Source organism: Anopheles ziemanni, assembly GCF_943734765.1.
Source record: "Anopheles ziemanni chromosome X unlocalized genomic scaffold, idAnoZiCoDA_A2_x.2 X_unloc_61, whole genome shotgun sequence".
In the NCBI taxonomy this organism is placed as follows: Eukaryota; Metazoa; Arthropoda; class Insecta; order Diptera; family Culicidae; genus Anopheles; species Anopheles ziemanni.
The window spans coordinates 16,962-32,272 of record NW_026689831.1 but is presented as its reverse complement, the minus strand read 5'-3'; the positions used below and the strand labels follow the sequence as shown (position 1 = coordinate 32,272).

Below are 15,311 nucleotides of genomic sequence, written 5' to 3'. Positions count from 1 at the left end.
GTTACTTGCCATGATGATTTGTTTCACTTCCGTGTATTGCAAGTGGGATATGGAGCACTTTTGGTGTCGGTCGAGATGGAAAAAAACATAGCACCTTTCTCAACCCCTGCTCTTTCAAGGGCTTTTGTCTTTTTTGTCTTTCGTCCGATCTTCGATTTGACAACCATGATAGATTTATTGCCAAATCTCACAGAAAACGTTACTTCTAAGGTTAAATATAAGCAAAACGGTTTCTTCGTTACTTGCCATGATGATTTGTTTCACTTCCGTGTATTGCAAGTGGGATATGGAGCACTTTTGGTGTCGGTCGAGATGGAAAAAAACATAGCACCTTTCTCAACCCCTGCTCTTTCAAGGGCTTTTGTCTTTTTTGTCTTTCTTCCGATCTTCGATTTGACAACCATGATAGATTTATTGCCAAATCTCACAGAAAACGTTACTTCTAAGGTTAAATATAAGCAAAACGGTTTCTTCGTTACTTGCCATGATGATTTGTTTCACTTCCATGTATTGCAAGTGGGATATGGAGCACTTTTGGTGTCGGTCGAGATGGAAAAAAACATAGCACCTTTCTCAACCCCTGCTCTTTCAAGGGCTTTTGTCTTTTTTGTCTTTCTTCCGATCTTCGATTTGACCACCATGATAGATTTATTGCCAAATCTCACAGAAAACGTTACTTCTAGCGTTACATATAAGCAAAACGGTTTCTTCGTTACTTGCCATGATGATTTGTTTCACTTCCAAGTATTGCAAGTGGGATATGGAGCACTTTTGGTGTCGGTCGAGATGGAAAAAAACATAGCACCTTTCTCAACCTCTGCTCTTTCAAGGGCTTTTGTCTTTTTTGTCTTTCGTCCGATCTTTGATTTGACCACCATGATAGATTTATTCCAAAATCTCACAGAAAACGTTACTTCTAGCGTTACATATAAGCAAAACGGTTTTTCGTTACTTGCCATGATGATTTGTTTCACTTCCGTGTATTGCAAGTGGGATATGGAGCACTTTTGGTGTCGGTCGAGATGGAAAAAAACATAGCACCTTTCTCAACCCCTGCTCTTTCAAGGGCTTTTGTCTTTTTTGTCTTTCGTCCGATCTTCGATTTGACCACCATGATAGATTTATTCTAAAATCTCACAGAAAACGTTACTTCTAGCGTTACATATTAGCAAAACAGTTTCTTCGTTACTTGCCATGATGATTTGTTTCACTTCCATGTATTGCATGTGGGATATGGAGCACTTTTGGTGTCGGTCGAGATGGAAAAAAACATAGCACCTTTCTCAACCCCTGCTCTTTCAAGGGCTTTAGTCTTTTTTGTCTTTCTTCCGATCTTCGATTTGACCACCATGATAGATTTATTGCCAAATCTCACAGAAAACGTTACTTCTAGCGTTACATATAAGCAAAACGGTTTCTTCGTTACTTGCCATGATGATTTGTTTCACTTCCATGTATTGCATGTGGGATATGGAGCACTTTTGGTGTCGGTCGAGATGGAAAAAAACATAGCACCTTTCCCAACCTCAGCTCTTTCAAGGGATTTTGTCTTTTTTGTCTTTCGTCCGATCTTCGATTTGACCACCATGATAGATTTATTGCCAAATCTCACAGAAAACGTTACTTCTAGCGTTACATATAAGCAAAACGGTTTCTTCGTTACTTGCCATGATGATTTGTTTCACTTCCATGTATTGCAAGTGGGATATGGAGCACTTTTGGTGTCGGTTGAGATGAATAAAAACACAGCACCTTTCTCAACCCCTGCTCTTTCAAGGGCTTTTGTCTTTTTTGTCTTTCGTCCGATCTTCGATTTGACCACCATGATAGATTTATTCTAAAATCTCACAGAAAACGTTACTTCTAGCGTTACATATTAGCAAAACAGTTTCTTCGTTACTTGCCATGATGATTTGTTTCACTTCCATGTATTGCAAGTGGGATATGGAGCACTTTTGGTGTCGGTCGAGATGGACAAAAACATAGCATTTTTCCCAACCTCTGCTCTTTCAAGGGCTTTTGTCTTTTTTGTCTTTCGTCCGATCTTCGATTTGACCACCATGATAGATTTATTGCCAAATCTCACAGAAAACGTTACTTCTAGCGTTACATATAAGCAAAACGGTTTCTTCGTTACTTGCCATGATGATTTGTTTCACTTCCATGTATTGCATGTGGGATATGGAGCACTTTTGGTGTCGGTTGAGATGAAAAAAAACACAGCACCTTTCTCAACCCCTGCTCTTTCAAGGGCTTTTGTCTTTTTTGTCTTTCGTCCGATCTTTGATTTGACCACCATGATAGATTTATTCTAAAATCTCACAGAAAACGTTACTTCTATCGTTACATATAAGCAAAACGGTTTTTCGTTACTTGCCATGATGATTTGTTTCACTTCCATGTATTGCATGTGGGATATGGAGCACTTTTGGTGTCGGTCGAGATGGAAAAAAACATAGCACCTTTCTCAACCCCTGCTCTTTCAAGGGCTTTTGTCTTTTTTGTCTTTCGTCCGATCTTTGATTTGACCACCATGATAGATTTATTCCAAAATCTCACAGAAAACGTTACTTCTAGCGTTTCATATAAGCAAAACGGTTTCTTCGTTACTTGCCATGATGATTTGTTTCACTTCCATGTATTGCAAGTGGGATATGGAGCACTTTTGGTGTCGGTTGAGATGAAAAAAAACATAGCACCTTTCTCAACCTCTGCTCTTTCAAGGGATTTTGTCTTTTTTGTCTTTCGTCCGATCTTCGATTTGACCACCATGATAGATTTATTGCCAAATCTCACAGAAAACGTTACTTCTAGCGTTACATATTAGCAAAACAGTTTCTTCGTTACTTGCCATGATGATTTGTTTCACTTCCGTGTATTGCAAGTGGGATATGGAGCACTTTTGGTGTCGGTTGAGATGAAAAAAAACACAGCACCTTTCTCAACCCCTGCTCTTTCAAGGGCTTTTGTCTTTTTTGTCTTTCTTCCGATCTTCGATTTGACAACCATGATAGATTTATTGCCAAATCTCACAGAAAACGTTACTTCTAAGGTTAAATATAAGCAAAACGGTTTCTTCGTTACTTGCCATGATGATTTGTTTCACTTCCATGTATTGCAAGTGGGATATGGAGCACTTTTGGTGTCGGTCGAGATGGAAAAAAACATAGCACCTTTCCCAACCTCAGCTCTTTCAAGGGATTTTGTCTTTTTTGTCTTTCGTCCGATCTTCGATTTGACCACCTTGATAGATTAATTCCAAAAGCTCACAGAAAACGTTACTTCTAGTGTTACATATAAGCAAAACGGTGTCTTCGTTACTTGCCTTGATGATTTGTTTCACTTCCATGTATTCCAAGTGGGATATGGAGCACTTTCGGTGTCGGTCGAGATGGAAAAAAACACAGCACCTTTCTCAACCCCTGCTCTTTCAAGGGCTTTTGTCTTTTTTGTCTTTCGTCCGATCTTTGATTTGACCACCACGATAGATTTATTCCAAAATCTCACAGAAAACGTTACTTCTAGCGTTACATATTAGCAAAACAGTTTCTTCGTTACTTGCCATGATGATTTGTTTCACTTCCGTGTATTGCAAGTGGGATATGGAGCACTTTTGGTGTCGGTCGAGATGGAAAAATACATAGCACCTTTCTAAACCCCTGCTCTTTCAAGGGCTTTTGTCTTTTTTGTCTTCCGTCCGATCTTCGATTTGACCACCATGATAGATTTATTGCCAAATCTCACAGAAAACGTTACTTCTAGCGTTACATATAAGCAAAACGGTTTCTTCGTTACTTGCCATGATGATTTGTTTCACTTCCATGTATTGCAAGTGGGATATGAAGCACTTTAGGTGTCGGTCGAGGTGGAAAAAAACATAGCACCTTTCCCAACCTCTATTCTTTCAAGGGCTTTTGTCTTTTTTGTCTTTCGTCCGATCTTCGATTTGACCACCAGGATAGATTTATTCCAGCATCTCACAGAAAACGTTACTTCTAGCGTTACATATTAGCAAAACAGTTTCTTCGTTACTTGCCATGATGATTTGTTTCACTTCCGTGTATTGCAAGTGGGATATGGAGCACTTTTGGTGTCGGTTGAGATGAAAAAAAACACAGCACCTTTCTCAACCCCTGCTCTTTCAAGGGCTTTTGTCTTTTTTGTCTTTCTTCCGATCTTCGATTTGACAACCATGATAGATTTATTGCCAAATCTCACAGAAAACGTTACTTCTAAGGTTAAATATAAGCAAAACGGTTTCTTCGTTACTTGCCATGATGATTTGTTTCACTTCCATGTATTGCAAGTGGGATATGGAGCACTTTTGGTGTCGGTCGAGATGGAAAAAAACATAGCACCTTTCCCAACCTCAGCTCTTTCAAGGGATTTTGTCTTTTTTGTCTTTCGTCCGATCTTCGATTTGACCACCTTGATAGATTAATTCCAAAAGCTCACAGAAAACGTTACTTCTAGTGTTACATATAAGCAAAACGGTGTCTTCGTTACTTGCCTTGATGATTTGTTTCACTTCCATGTATTGCAAGTGGGATATGGAGCACTTTTGGTGTCGGTTGAGATGAATAAAAACACAGCACCTTTCTCAACCCCTGCTCTTTCAAGGGCTTTTGTCTTTTTTGTCTTTCGTCCGATCTTCGATTTGACCACCATGATGGATTTATTCCAGCATCTCACATAAAGCGTTACTTCTAGCGTTACATCTAAGCAAAACGGTTTCTTCGTTACTTCCCATGATGATTTGTTTCACTTCCATGTATTGCAAGTGGGATATGAAGCACTTTAGGTGTCGGTCGAGGTGGAAAAAAACATAGCACCTTTCCCAACCTCTATTCTTTCAAGGGCTTTTGTCTTTTTTGTCTTTCGTCCGATCTTCGATTTGACCACCATGATAGATTAATTCTAAAATCTCACAGAAAACGTTACTTCTAGCGTTATATATAAGCAAAACGGTTTCTTTGATACTTGCCATGATGATTTGTTTCACTTCGATGTATTGCAAGTGGGATATGGAGCACTTTTGGAGTCGGTCGAGATGGAAAAAAACATGGCACCTTTCCCAACCACGGCTCTTTCAAGGGCTTTGGTCTTTTTTGTCTTTCGTCCGATCTTCGATTTGACCACCATGATGGATTTATTCCAGCATCTCACATAAAGCGTTACTTCAAGCGTTACATATAAACAAAAGGGTTTCTTCGTTACTTGCCATGATGATTTGTTTCACTTCCGTGTATTGCAAGTGGAATATGGAGCACTTTTGGTGTCGGTCGAGATGGAAAAAAACACAGCACCTTTCCCAACCTCTGCTCTTTCAAGGGATTATAACTTTTTTGTCTTTCGTCCGATCTTCGATTTGACCACCATGATAGATTTATTCCAATTATTCGCAGAAAACGTTACTTCTAGCGTTACATATAAGCAATATGATGTCATTCTTTCTTGCAATAATGATTTGTTTCACTTTCATACAATGGTTGAAAAATACGGAGCATTTTCGATGTCGGTCGAGAAGGAAATAAACACAGCACTTTTGGGGGCCTACAGCTTTTCGGATAGATTTCGGATCGATTTTGGATTTTGGGTGGTCGCTGGGATATATGGTCTTACTTGCTTGATGTCCAGATTCGAAAAGGATTAATTTTATTCTTAATAATGCCAAGGCAGTGCCGTGTTCTAAAATAACTATGGGGCCTAATTATGTCGCCCGTTTAGGGGTGTGGGTCGAGTGCTCCGCGGTGGCGCTTTAACTGAGCGTAATGTTCGTTACGCTACAATCTAAAACAGGGTGGGCATGTAAACGGCGTGACCACTTTAATTTAGCTGTTCATAGATAATAAAGGGGCACGGAAATTTCAGCAAACTCATGCCAGTGTTGTTAAAATAAAGTTTTCTCACTGTTGATAATGTTCTCAATAGTCACTTTGATTCCACCACTTCGTTATTTGCCTTGTATGTTGCTTACAAATATTTTATGCAAACTCCGCCATTCTCAAACCTGTGTTGAAGTTAGAGGTTCGACTCATCATCATCATCATCCGACCACCACTTTTGAATGAACTTTGCGTTCATTCAAGAGCCTGAATAACTTAATGAAATTTTGTTGAAATTTTAATAATGGTTTCCATTTCAGTAGGTTTGACTTTTGCATTTTGTCATATTACAGGATGTTTGTCAAAACTCTGTGTCAGATAAAGATTGAACGTAACATTTTAAAATTCGTATTCTTCTGCTTTTATTTCCCCTTAGCAATGCGATTTGAAACATGAAGCGAAGCGAAACTGCGTGATAAGTTTTCACGAGTTTTACATAAAATATGGGTTTCAGCTGAAAGGATGAATCCCTTAAAAGTTTCACATAAAAAAACTAAACATAAGTTGTCCTGTGGATATACATAAGTTCGGAGAACAGTATCCAAAACATTTTTTTTTTCATATATAGTATATATGCGTGTTGTATGTATGGACTGCCGGAGCAATCATATCATATAAATGCAAATAAGAAAATATTTAAAAAAAATTATTTATTTATTAATTTGTTTATTTACTTAATGCAGGGAACACGCAGGAGCCTCAGCAATGCTTAATGCTATTCTTAAATATAACAGAACACGTAAAAAAAGCAGTAGTTATAAACATTTGCAAACAGACACATCGATTTAAAGACGGCTGACGATACATGGAGCTTACTAAACTGTGAGGTGGTATTAAAAGCTGAGCACATGGTGGTAAGTGGGTCGTTGGCGTTCCTGACCATTCTCGCTAGATCTAGTCTCAAGAGGATGTGGCGGGGACGAAGTGCTTGGTTCGGAGTATAAGAAAATAATGCTAGCTAGTAAGAATGGCGTGTCAATTACTCATTACATAATTTTGGAGATAAATACAGGGTATGTAACTTCCCTCCTTTTCCCTAAAGATTGTAGACCTAGGATGAGTTTTCCAGTATCGTATACTGGGGGTTGCTCGATGCGCATCATAAACATCTTAATGCCAACTTAGTGTATTTCCACTAAGTGTTTTCCATCCTAGCAGACCAAGTCATAATGTGCTGCCCCCAAGCTAGAACATTGAACGCTAGGATGGAACGAAAAAGCGCGACTAATAATTGTTTTAAACTAAAAGGATCTCTGAAGTCAGTGGCTAGTCGATGCATTAAGCCTAGCTGGCGAAATGCTTTTTCAATAATAAACGAGATGTGATTTCGGAACAAACAAAAAATTGTCGTACCAAGATTCTTATCTTCTAAGTAACGTGTTAAAACGCGCGAGCTCAGCCTGTAATCCCCTAGAATCGGGTTTTGTCTTCTTGTTAAGCAAATTACACAACATTTCTCTACACACAAACACAATCAATTATCAAACCACCATGTGCTGAACCTGTCTCGACTCATTTGAAGCATATTGAAGCCAAGATGAGATTTTATGACTAAGCAAACCTTGATGTCATCAGCAGTCATATGAAACGACTGATTAGGCAGCGAAAACACCTCGTCATTAACCAACAGAATGAACAACAACGGTCCAATATAACTACCCTCCGGTGCACCAGACGAGCAAATAATTGGGTTGGATTGCGAGTTATTTAATTCATAAATCAACACAGATCTAATGTTTGTATCATCGCTCGACTTTTATTAGATCATCTCGTAGTCTGGTGGTATGTTTTGCGAAAACAGCGTTGTGGTTATAAAAATCAGCACAATTATGCATCAAAAAGCTCATTGCAAAAGATAATGGAGATCAATTTACCCTCAAAGTAGGTAAAATTGTACGATATAGGTTAAGAGAAATATCAAAAATCATACATTATAAAACGTCCGCTTTCAATGAGACACCGCCTTCTTCTTTTAATAGCCTGTTGCATCAGCCAATTCCTTGAGCTCAAGGAGATTTGAGTATTTAAACGGTATAAACTCGGAAGAATACATGACGTCAACGAAACCTTGCATCGAGTAATTGACCTTTGCTTCTACAAACCTTGGTAAGTGAAAAGGTGAACTGGTAAAAACTCTTTTAAGGAATTCAATCAAATTGTTCTCCATTCGCGGTGAAATGTTCGCTCCTAGACAGAAAATACTTTTAAGATTACAGATATTTGATTTGTAATCGGCGTTCCAGTCGTCTTTAATCTTCAATAGGGCATTGTAATGTATGTTCAAAAGCTCTTGTCGTTGGTTTTTCGCATTTGTTAGCGAAATCCAAACATCGATATAATTAAATTCTCTGTACGTACAAAACCCTCGCTTATAGGTTGGCACAAGCACTTCAAGAACATTTTCTTGATACCAATTTATAAAAATGTATGAAAATACCATTTTGGCCTTAAGCATTACTGCTTCGATGGCGATTGATTGTTTTACTTCAAATATGGAATACTCCCTCATTTGCAGCTTTGTGGCTTTATGCCGTTTTATCTTAACCGATAGCTCCCTCAGTTTTGCGCAGTCTTCATGGAAAGCAATGAAATCAGGAAAAAGATACTTTATGATCCTCTCAACGGTGCTGTGACCTTTGGGGAGGGATTTATATCGAACAAGATTTTCGTCTTTCATGATACCTGATATTTTGTTCAAGAAAAAACATTCTAGCTCCCAAGGGATGTCAATTCCCAAGCAGCAAATACTTATGAGATGTGCATAAGTCGATTCTTGAGCTAATTTTAAGGACATCGATCCAAAAGAAATCAGAGAACAGAAGTGATACTTGACCAATGTGTTTGCTTCTTTTTCCGGGTTTATAACGGCATCGATGAACTTTTCTTCTAAGGGAGAATGTCGACTATGAGTTTTAAGCATTTCTCGTACATGAAATTGTCCCCAATTGTAAACTAAATAATTTATGGTCATTCGTGTACGTAGCATGGCAATTTGTACACTGCCGATTTCTTCTTGACAATTTGAGAGCTGCTCTTGGTCTTTCTTATACTTAGTTTTTGCAATCAGTGCTTGACTTTTTGCCAAATCACTTATATCTTGTACTGTTTTAAGTTCATTTTTCAAATATAGCAATTTATTATTCTGAACATCCGCTCGTTGAATTATCTGATCTGCAGAATGGACATTTGTCTCTAATACAACAACTTTTAACCCGTCCTGGCATGGATCGTTTTCATGCATTATTGTTGATGGCTCTACGTTTTGCAATTCTATGGCTTTTGTTTCATTTTCTTTTGACAGTGTCTCTTGTTTTTCTGATACAGAGCTATTCTGGCTTTCAAAGGGTGTAGTAGAAAACTGTAAAAGCTTTTCGTTAAGTTGCTCTAGTTTTTTGTTCCTTGTTGCAGTGGCTTCTGGCAAATTTTGTTTTCTATTAGGCGCGATCAATTCATTCGTTTCTGGCTTCTTATTTGCGTCTGACCCATCTGAGATCAAACCTTCATTTCTTGCTATTGATGCGCAATCTGAAAGACCTTTCTCACTTGCTAGGTCCAGTTTTACAAAACTCATGCCCGGTTGAACTTCTTGCGGATCCGGTTGCTTGTGCAGTTGCAAAAATGATCTCAGAGATGATGACTGATATTGAACTGTATTGATTTTCTCATTTGCGCTTTGTAAAAGATGCTCGGCGAGGACTGCTGCAGCTATAAATTTTTTTTCAAACACTTCAAACACATTCTCCTGCTGTTTTGATTCAAAATCGCCGTCAACGTGTGTCACTTTCTTGCCGTGTAGCTGAATGTATTCATTGTAGTGTGAGTTCAACATGCTTGATAGTACCTTGATTCTTGAATATTGAGATACGTTGGTCTCATTCAAGAAGTGTTGCATGCGCTCTACTTTTGTAAGCACGTGGTTTCGATGGCGCACTAAACCTGGAAGCACGTCAATTATTGGTTGTCCACCACCAAATTTTGCTCCTCGTTTCTCCAGTTTTTCACTTTCCTCAGGAAACATCGTTCATGAACAGATAAACGAACACTGCTTGTTTGCAAAAGGAAGTGCGTAATATTTATATGAGCGATCAAAGATGCCGGGTACAGTAAAAACAAATTGCTGAGTGCAGGCAACCTTCTGTTTCTTCTGGGCGTAACGACATCTTGGCCACGCCTGCCCGTAGAGTGCTTACAAGATTTGTGTCCATGTTTTACGTGGGTAGTCAAACCGCTCGTTCAGGGGTGGGTCTGGGCTCTTTTGTGATCTGAACCTACGCCAACCAGTAAGTAGGCCCCGCATTCATCAGCCTGTACCATTATCATAAAGAATTTAAAAGACACGAAAACTACCTGCAACAGTAACATCGGATTTCTAATGGAAAATTTCAATTTTTGAGGTAGATAGAATGTTGCGAATTACCTGAAAAACCAGAAATTTTCGACAACATGCGAAAAAAAATCTAAAACCCAAGTCGAATAATATAAAATCGTTAATCGCGGGTAGGATGCTAGATAGCGCATCGCACCCGTACAACCGGATAGGGGATATGTTACGTCAGTCCCGTCCGGCGGTATCCAACAAGCGAGAGCAAAAACAAAAAACGGCATCGCGCCCGCAAAACCGTGATGGGAAGTGCGTCATGCGAACGGTGCATACGAGAATCAACCGCAGAGGCGCGCAACCCGAGCTTCAAACATCGGGTACAAACAAACAACGCGGGTATGGTGCGAAAACCGTGAATGTGCGCTGCCTTCGCTTTTGCTCTGTTTTGTTTTAGGCAGCCGGAACGGGTGTACGCGAGCAAGACACCGTGAACCGTACAAGCGTGCGAACATAAAAGTTTGACACTTCTTGCAGGAACAAACACAACGGGACCGTATTGCGATAAAAGTACGAACTTAAACTTGGCATTCGATTGCAACTTAATTTTGATGTTTTAAACTGGACTACTAAACAAATAATTCGTTCTTAAATGATACACATAATTGTACCACGAACGATCGACGAACTGTATTCCAAGGTAGCTCAATACACATTTTATTTGGTTCATTTAATTTTTCTCCAATAGCCAAATAAAGCATTTGGAATAGCATGTGCAATCACGATTGCATGCACGGCAGACACACACTGGTGCACCTGGCTCTCTGCGCAATGCTTAATTCTTTTACTTTTCGTTGCGGTTTCACATAAATTAAAAGTTATAGAAAGATAGTTTCTCCAACAAAGTTGTTTCTATTGATGATGATGATGATTCCCACCCCTAACTATAATTAAGTTTTAAGAATGGAGGAGTTATCATAAGATAAGTAAGCAATATCCAAGGCAAATCATGAAGTGGTGGGTCAAAGTGACCCTTCACGAAAAAGCCTAGTCTGCTCCCATTTCCTTGCGTACAGCGGTTAGCACAATTTCCAAAAGATAGGAATCGTAGAACCGCTCTCCGGAGTGCACGGCCAAAAAATGTTCTCTCCTATTCGTGTAGCCGGTACCTCCCTTATCCAACATATGGAGGGGAGTTACCACTTTCCTGGTTTGGCAAATTAAGCAAACCTTATCCGTGAATGAATTGGTCACGTCGAAAAAATCATCAATGAATGAATCTGAGGCGCCTGCCACGTGATTGCACAAGAGCGACTGATACAGTCCCCAAAGAATGATCCATTTTAAATTTCCACTTTTACGCGCGCGTGTCTCAAAGATATCTGGCTCAATTTTTTTGATGTACATTTAAATTTGCAAAACAAAAATCTCATCATCATCATCTGTGTGATCGTGATGACAAGTGCAATGCTTACAAACATTAAATTTAGACAGTAAAACTACGAGACATTTCACATGCTATTGGGTTCTACTTTACAACCTGCTTAACAAACACGGCACACAAGCGCTTGAACTCGCGAACGTTTGCAGCCTCGGCAATTGTACCATTGTATCCATTTACAAAATATTGAATTCCTGGCAAGTACTGTCGAAAAGTTCGACGTCCTGGAATCATGAGCCCTACGAGTGTTGGACCGGTAAACGTCAAAACCCCTAACTTCTCTTTCTCAAAGGTACCCCGGTAACAAGCCCCTCAGGAGTTTGAATATTAGTATCATAGTCTGATACACTATCCGCTGCTCTACCGACGTCCATTGCAGGACATCCAGCATAACAGCAGACGGCGTGTACCGACTACAACACAACACTTACCTCATTACCCTATTTTGCACTTTTTGCAGTCTTTTAAGCTGTGTCCGATTGCCGAGGAACAATATTGATGGACAAAAATTCAAATGCAGTGAGATAATTGATTTTTAGAGGTGAACTTTCCCAAAAAAATTAAGGTTGTTCCCCAGTCTACTCATCATCCCACACTTCTTTGCCACCTTAGCGATGACCCGATCAAAGTGTGCACTAAATGTTAGCCCGTCGTCCAGAGTGACACCCAGATATTTAACCTGGGAGACTCGGGGAATTGGTTCCGTGTTGATGGCAATAGAAAGCTGGCCGATCCACTCCCTCCTCGACATTACCATGTAGTGTGTTTTACAAACGTTTAATGCGAGTTTCTTGTATTTCAACCAGCCATCCAGAGCCACCAAGTCTTCATTCAAAAGGGACTCTGCCTGTTTCACGTCCTTTCGCGATATAAATATTACTGTGTCATCAGCATAAAGATTTATCTCGCAGGAATGTAAGACCTGCTTCATGTCATTTATGTACATGATAAACAAAATTGGTCCAAGAACACTTCCTTGTGGAACCCCAAGGGTGTTTTCAATGGGATCTGAAACAGATTTTTTGAAAATTGTCCTCTGGGTTCTACCTGTCAGATAATCGCTGAACCAACTGAGTTCCTTCCCCTCAATACCGAATCGTCGAAGTGTTGTGAGCAACAAGGGTCTCGATATTGTTTCAAATGCCCGCTTTAGATCCAAGAAAACTGCAAGCACCGGCTGTCCACTGTCCATCAACCCCTTCCACTTCGCAAGCACCAGGTTCAGTGCAGTATCACAGGAATGTCCTTCCCGATATCCCGACTGCTCCCGGGCCAGCAGTCCGGTCTGGTCCAGGTATTGCACCAATTGGTCTTTGATAACAACCTCCAGGACCTTTTCGACAGTGTGAAGCATGTTGATGGGGCGGAACTCTTCCGCCCTGATAGCTCCAGTCAGTTTTGGAATAGGTACAACCAATGATTCCTTCCATGTCTCCGGAAAAACACCCCTCTCCATCGATTGGTTAATCAAATCCAGGAGCGTCTCCCCAGCTACATGAAAGCAATCCTGCAAAGTTTTTGCATTTACATTTCCTATTCCTGCCGTATTGGTCAGATCAAAACATGTATGCCTAAGCTTGCTCATGTCTATTAGTTGAAAAGAAAATCTAAGCCTGGGAGCATCAACTTGTCTCAGCTCGACTGGTTCGTTTACCGTCGGAATGTTGCTGTTAACAAGTGTGACGCTATTCACAAAAAAGTTGTTGAACCTTGCTGCAACCACCTCCTCATCGGACTCGAAACAGTTATCGAATTTCACGCATGAAGCGGTATTCTCGTCGGGTTTCAACATGCTTTTTAGAAGTTTCCAAAGTTCCCTACTATTACCCTGATGCTTGCTAATTTCCCTACTGAAGTATTCCTCACGAGTAGTTTTTAAAGACCTACTGTACTCGTTTCGTAGCTTAGTGTACTCACACCAATGTGAAGCCAGATTAGTCCGAACAAATGTTTTATACACTTTGTCTCTTTTCCGCTTTAGACGTTCCAGAGCCAACGTATACTATCTGCCAGAGTATCTAGTCTCCACGGTCCTCTCATAAACTAAACTATTCATAGCACTCTCTAGTGTATCCTTCAATAGATCTGCAGCTTCCTGGAAGTTTGTAGTTTCCCTCTGTAGTCCCAATGTGACCGCCTGACAAAGACCCTCTATAGAGTACCTATTCCAGCATTTAACTTGTTTTTGAACTGTCCTGAAACGTTCATCATTCAAGTTTAAAAGCAAAGTTTCATGATCAGATATTTTTGCACAAGCATCTGTTACCACGCTTATTGAGTCTGTGTTGCAGTACACATGGTCAATCAATGTCCTGCTATTCTTCGTAATACGGGTAGCTGCACTAACCTTCTGCTTCAGGCACACCGAGTCCATAAGTTTCTTCAATTTTTCGGACCTCACATCATTGAACCAATCAATGTTGAAGTCCCCAACCAAGACATTACGCTTGCCAAAATCTAGAAATCTGTCTAACCAGTCCTCCAGAATTTCGACAAATCGTGAGTCACTTGAACTAGGTGAGTGATACTGAACGCCATAGTTTGCAGCCGCCATGCCTCGAGTCACAGTAAACCCCAAAAACCAGTTGCCTTCCAGCGACTCGTTTAGAATCACCTTCAAGGCAACCGAGTTCCCAGCATAAACTGCAACCCCCCCTGTGTGTCGTGAGTGGGACAAACAGGACACGGCCCTGTACCCCGGTATACTAAACTGATCAAATGCTTCGCACTCCGTTATATGCGTCTCAGATAGAAGGACCAACGCGGGTTGCATCCTTTCTACAGAGTCGCGTAACAGAACATAGCTTGACGATAGGCCAGCGACATTGCAATACATGATGTCATATCGCTGTCCTATCCCCAGCAATCCTTGCTATTGGGAATGCTTAGCAATCTTTGATGCCTGTTTTTTGTATATGGGGCACTCGCTACTAAAAGCAGCATGTTCCGTGCTCCCCCTTGAACCCGCCAACACGCAGTTCACACATTTTAAATCCGCCGACTTACATTCCGACGTCCTGTGTGCACCACTGCACCTAGAGCAATCTTCCTCCTTATTGCACTCGGTGCTCTTGTGCCCAAACTGCCCGCACCGGAAACATCGCAATACATGAACTGAAGTGCTTATCGCACAACTGTCAAAACCTATTTTGACCTTTTTAAGGTCCTCTAGACATTGTGCCGATTCCTTGTCCACATCAATCACGACATTGTACTTCTGGTACTTGTAGAACCTACTTTCGTACATTCCAACAAGCTCCAGTGTCGCGAACGGGATACCTGCATTCTGTTCCTTCAGAAGTGCAATCACCTCCTCACCAGAATGCTTCTCCGTCATCCCCATTATCCTTACTCTGGACAACGGTAAACGAACGGAATAAGCATCCCCGAGTTTGGACTGCACCTCCTTGCTAACTTCATCTAACGCGGATGCAGGACACTGTACAAAAACCTGACCTTTTCTACCATTACGGAAGTCCGAAACCTGCTGCTTCCTCGGATCCAAACGGGCGCGTAGATCAACTCTTGTCTTGTCGCAAGATTGATCCACCTTCGGTACAATTACTAAAGACTTGGAGAGTTTTTGCTCTGCCACTTTAGCCACGTCTTTTTTACCTATTTTGGGCCCAGAGCCAGCCTCCTTCACAACACTTTTGGTTGCTGTGGG

At 40.6% G+C, this 15,311-nt stretch overlaps 1 pseudogene; it reads right to left on the bottom strand.

Annotated features, from left to right (window-relative positions):
- The window catches only part of LOC131292464 (uncharacterized), an 88,444-nt pseudogene extending 73,457 nt beyond the window's left edge, over positions 1-14,987 (bottom strand).
- Positions 14,988-15,311: the final 324 nt, after the last annotated feature.